This window comes from Lagopus leucura, unplaced genomic scaffold (assembly GCF_019238085.1).
Source record: "Lagopus leucura isolate 7727_CA_CO unplaced genomic scaffold, USGS_WTPT01 Super-Scaffold_100002, whole genome shotgun sequence".
Classification (NCBI taxonomy): Eukaryota; Metazoa; Chordata; class Aves; order Galliformes; family Phasianidae; genus Lagopus; species Lagopus leucura.
In genome coordinates, this window is record NW_024962263.1 from 26,082,454 (window position 1) to 26,088,410 (window position 5,957).

General features: G+C 34.4%; 1 long non-coding RNA gene across 1 annotated transcript; it reads right to left on the reverse strand.

Moving 5' to 3' along the window:
• Nucleotides 1-320: 320 nt before the first annotated feature.
• LOC122178498 lies at nucleotides 321-5,597 on the reverse strand. Its single transcript, XR_006178348.1, has 3 exons — nucleotides 5,577-5,597; nucleotides 3,983-4,047; nucleotides 321-586 (listed from the first exon to the last, which is right to left on the reverse strand). It is a non-coding gene; the product is annotated as an uncharacterized LOC122178498 (long non-coding RNA).
• Nucleotides 5,598-5,957: the final 360 nt, after the last annotated feature.

The following is a 5,957-nucleotide window of genomic DNA, read 5'->3' on the forward strand; positions in this document are numbered from 1 at the left end:
GTGCAGAAACTTTATGTTATAGTTAACATTTTAATAAATTCAATTTTATCTCATTTATGCAAATTATTCTGAAACAAATATTGATGTCTTTGCAATTACTAAGCATGACTTTTCAAACTCTTTAGACAAAATTTATCTCTTGTAAATATTACAACTCACTAATTCTAACAGTCTCTGTAATGATACGACTAGGATGAAAAAAATGCAGAAATCTATTGTACACAGGAAAGCATTGGAGGGTAGTGCACATCTAACCTTGATTTTGAGTTAGTGTTACTGCTAAAAGTGAATACATGAGATATTACATGGTAAATGGCTAAACTAACTGCTGATTAATCAAAGCTAGATCATCAACTGCCTAAATTATAATATTATTTCTGCTTCCTTATGAGATGACTTATATCTCAGGTTATATTATTTTTTGCTTCTTTATCGGATGACTCCATGGATCACAGAGTATAAAAATCTGTCTGATTTGCTGTTTGCTTAACCTTCATGTGAACAAAATGGCTTCTGAGTAATAACTGATCTTCCTCAGTTCAAGTCAGCAAAACCTTCTGGCTGGAATATTCTATAGGATAGGTACCTAAATAAATGTGAATAAAAGAAAAAAAAAGAATGATTTAAGATTGTTTTCCCCATTTCTAACTGAGTTAAAATTTTGTTGATAGAGGACAAAAAAAGTCTAACCACAAACTAACATTTTATCAGCGAGATTCTGAAATAGATTGAAAATATGATCAAAAAGACTAAAAGAAAACACATTCCACTGCTTATGTCCTAGTATGAAGAGCTATGTTTTTAATTTAAATGTAGAGTCCTGATATTGTAGGGTTAGAATTCAGTATTTTAAAGCTAACATTTATCAGTAATTAACTTAGATCAGGATCACAATCTTTCCACTCATACTCAGCCTAGACAATAACTATGGCAATAGTGCTGATTATAATGGAAGTCATTACTTCATAACAATAAGAGAGAACACTGAGCATTTTGATGTGAGGGATTTGTGCTTGTTTGTTTGAATGAAATTATCTTGCTTTTTCATATTTTTCATATAAATAAATATTTTATTTATTTCTTAGTTTACAAAAAGAAAACGGTTTCTTACTAACTATCTTCTATAGATGTGATCTGCAGTGACAAAGGACAATGGACAGTGTATTTTCACTCCCAGGTTCAGCATAAAAACCTATACTTCTGCCTACACTCTCAAAATGAATGGACTTACTTGGCTACTGATGTTAATTGCTTTCTCTTTGAGCCCAAGAACTTAAAGAGCATTTCTGCGTTTTAAGTTAAGCCTCCTCACTAGGGAAAAACTTCAAAAATGGATTAAAAGCATTGGAATAATATAAACTAGTACCTTCTTCTCATTCATTAATATGCATACTGTGCTAATCTAAGCTCCTTTTTTAGTCTTTTTACCTGCCTTTCCCCAGGCAGTCCCACACTTTTTCCCTCTTATTTTCATAAATTTATCAACATGTTACATCCCACTCTTTAACGTGATCCACTATATTAATAGGAAGAAGACTAAAAATGTTTATAATTTGTAATATGAAAAATAAAAGAGTAAAGATAAAGGGACACAAAGGAACAAAAAAATGACTAAGTAAATGATATAATTACATTATGGCTCATCTAGTTGAATATGCACTATTTTCTTAGTGCACTGGTAACTCCAAATATACATTATTAAAATATTTCTAAATGGGTGGATGAAGTTGTGCTTAAGGCATCTAAAAAAGCAAAAAAAGCTAGAAACTGAATCAGTAACTTGCACTAATGCATTAATACATTTACAAAATTTCGAAGCCATTTCACCAGAATACACCTCTTTTATTGATTGCCTAAGAATACTTTACTGTAATCTCTGAACCTGTCTGCTTTTCAAAAGCACACTGATTACTTAGGTAATACTAGACTTTTCAAAATGCTAGCTATTCTCTAGTTGCTCTTGAGAAAAAGAACTTGAGACTTCATACAGGTAAGGGTTAAATATACAATGTACTTGTAAAATATTTTCAGCATTTCAAACTAAATCTGGTACTCTTTTGTCACACATGTAGCAGTTGCTAAAAAAATGACAAATGTAGCATTCAGAATGTATATTCAAATCTGTATTCAGAGAAATGGTAATCAGTGGAGAATATTAAGAACATGGCGAACTTGAAATAAATAGATGGAGTCTGAGAAAGCTTTTAGAAAAATGTGAGTTGCCCTTTTACTAATACTCTTTTATAGGCATCCAATTACAGCCACTTTCAGAGTTGAAATACCAAAGAAAATAAATGAATTATTGGCCTGACTCAAAAGAATTTAGTTTGCAGGTTTTGCCACATAATTGAATTTCATGCATCATTATATTTACGTTCTCTTTAAAGGAAAAGAGGAAGAAAAGGGCAAGAAGGAAAAATTGGAAAACAAACAAACAAACAAACAACAAAACAGGCCTTATTAGAAGAAATGTCAAATTCCATAAATATTGGTCAATATTATGAGCCACGTTTATGTTTTGGATAGGTGTGAACCAATTTATAAAATGAGAATGAAATCCAAGTACTACCTTACAATTAAGAACTCAAACACAGCACATTAAAGAGATAGTGTAACTCCAACTCAATCCCTGGAGAGCATTCAAAAGCAATAAACACAACGTATTTGGACTACAAGTATAAAATGACTGTGTATCTTAGCATATAGGGTATACATGTGCATGTGTGTGTAACTGATGTCAATTGTTTGAGTATGAACAGAAAATAATTTTAAGAACTGGCTTTGAAATTTCATGGACACAAAAACGTAACAAGTACTTGCTCATTTCTCTGAAGATTTTCTTCTCATTTAGAGGAAATTGTCTTCACAAAGTTTTCAGCCCAATCCCTTTTGGTCAGAAAAGTGGACCAGTAATTGACTAATAATGAACTATTAGAAAGGGAGTAATTGTCCTGACAAAATGAAAAACATGTCCTTGCAATGATTTTTTTCTTTTTTTTTTTTTAAGATACTTTTGAAGATATACCCCCAAATGTCTCATTGCCAAGACAAGAGATACGGGCAATTTGGCTAAGAATTACTTCCTTGAAACAGTTTAGTTATTTTTGTGTCTCTAATGAAACTCAACATTCTGTTCCAGCCTAAAAACATCTGTTCTTTGGATGGAAAAAAAAAAAAAAATTGAAAACATTTTATGTATCTCTTAAAGAAAGGATTTTGCCTGGCTAAATTACCATTCAGTGTGCTGTAGCCCAGAGAGACTGTTGAACTTGTGCATTAATGTGTTTATAGACCTTATCAGGTTAGCAAAGATGAAGAGAAATGCCTGGATTGTTTTATGTATGTTTCTGCCCTTCATCAACAAAGCTATTACAAGATAGTTCAAATGCTCTTGATTAAATTTGTGCTTGTGATCTTTTTATAGGAAATTACACTGGATTTTCTCTCTCAAAAGATATTAACATTGAAGAATGAGATTTAAAAATATAGCACAAGGAAAGGGAATTTGCAATGATTTGCATGTAACTGTCTTCAAAACCTTTTCATGCAATGTGCGTTAAAAACATCAACATTCTGAAGTGATAGAGAAGAAAGCATGTATACTTTGGAAATAGAGAAAACGTTAATTTTCCCACTGTTTCTTCCAAGCAATAACATTAATTTTAATCAACACTTTTTAGCAGGAAGCAGAGGAATTACACTATTCTTTTAAAGTTCAGTTTCCATTAAACTCTTGCTTTTACCTGAAAATACAAAAAACTGAATTTACTGAGGAAATTGAGTCAGTCATTATTTCCTACCTTCCTCTGTCATCATTCAGGAGTGGAATTGCAGTCCTACAGATATTCCACATGATACGCTGAACTGTTATCCCCATAGCCATTGCCACAACAAAGTCCTCTGTCATCAAAGCAGAGTGACAGGTTTCTATAAAGGGTGATAGAACTCACCAGCAGGCCCTAATGTCCCTGGAGATGCTTACCTTTCTAGAGGCAACACACATTAGCAAAAATGCAAGGAGGCATCTAGCTTGGCTCTCTTCAACATCTAAAATGGAGAAAGAGGAACAGTGCTTCATGAAAGGCTGTTGGTAGATGCAGAGCATCATGTTAATAGCTCTCTCCGTTCAAAGCGCCAGTTTTCTCTCTGCACGAACAGCAGACCTGCTATGAAGTCTACTATGAAAGCCAATAGCAATTAAATGTGACACCTACCCTCTAAGAACAAAAACAGACTAATTTTAAATGAACTTGTTGACAAATGATTATATGAGCCAGCAGCATGCCCAGGTGGCCAAGTAGGCCAATGGCATCCTGGCTTGTATCAGGAATGGTGTGGTGAGCAGGACTAGGAAAGCAATCCTGCCCCCATATTCGGCACTGGTGATGCCTCATCTCATGTATTGTGTTCTATTTTGGGCACCTCTGTACAGAAAGGACATGAAGTTGCTGGAGAAGGTCCAAAGAAGGGCAACAAGGCTTGTGAAGGGCTTCTCACTCATGACAGGTGACAGGACAAGGGGAAAAGGCCTTGAGTTGTGCCAAGGGGAGGTTTAGATTGGATATAGGGAAAAGCTTCTTTACAGAAAGTGGTTAAGCACTGGAATAGGTTCCCCAGGGAGATGGTTGAGTTACCATCCCTGAACGTGTTTAAAAACCGTTTGGATGTGGTGCTTAGGGACATGATTTAGCAAAGGTTTGTTAGAGTTAGGGTAGTATGGTTAGGTTACAGTTGGACTTGATGGTCTTTAAGGTCTTTTCCAATCTGAGCAATTCTATGATTCTATGATTCTATGATGGGCCAGTTTATTAATGCAGAAAGTAATTCAGCTAAGTAAAAATTTGCCTATTAAGGTTGCAGTATAGCTTTTTTTTTCCTTTCCCAAATGGCTTTATCTTTTCACTTAACTTTATGACATAACCCATGCACACTCCCATTACTTGACAAAATGGGAGCTTTTTAAAGGTCCAAAGAGGCTCCTGTTGACTTCTAGTGCAAATCAGGCACTTTTTATTATCTCCCACTAGATCTATAAATGTGCTTACTTGTTCTGTACTATAAGGAAAAGAGGATTCCCCAGGCACCGGGTCATTAACGGAAGTGTTCTCTCTTTTTTTTGAACTAGACAAGGGGTCATGTTTAGTTAATGTGGACATTTTTAAGAAACATCATTAAATATTCAACATGACTCATTAAAAAGAGCCAGTGGCAAAATATCTTTCAGATGTGAAAAAATCCTAACTTTTATATGTGTGAGAATGTCTAAATTAAACCCATTTACTTTTCAAAAATCTCTGATTCTGTTTTTCATTATTATTCTACATTTCAAGACTCCTTCCTTCATCAAAGTGGTGCAAAAATTGTCTGTAGCCTCACATCTCCTTTTCCAAGCAGGCCACAGACTTCTGCACTGATTTGGTCTTTTCCAAAATAAATACTGCATTTTGAATTTGTTTCAGGGCAAAAGTAATTTGCAGCTGCAAAAGCTCAGAATACTGCAGAGCTGATACTGCAAACACATTGTAATTTCTGCTTCCAGTAAAGTAAAGGGTAGGCTGCAGCTGATTCGCACTCACCTTTTCTAGGTTGTCTTCATATTCCTTTTTCTCTCTTTTTTTTTTTAGTTTTTTCTTTTTCCATTGGATGGGTAGTTAAGTGCTCTGTCAATTAGTAAATTCTGAGAACTGGGTGATTTTCCAGACTTTAAACATGACGGTTCCCAACCACAAGGAAGAGGACAGGTGACTCAGTGCCTTTAGGTTACTGCATATGGTTCTTTGTTCATTCATATTTTTCAATCCATGCTGCAGCCCTAGAAAAGAAATGATTAAAAGTGAATGATCTAATGAAATTCAGGACTTGAGGAAGTGTTTTTTCCTTCTGCAGAACACTTATTACTGTAATTGCTCTATTAATAATGTCTCTAAATTTTGCAGAGCTGAAGGTTCTGCATACAA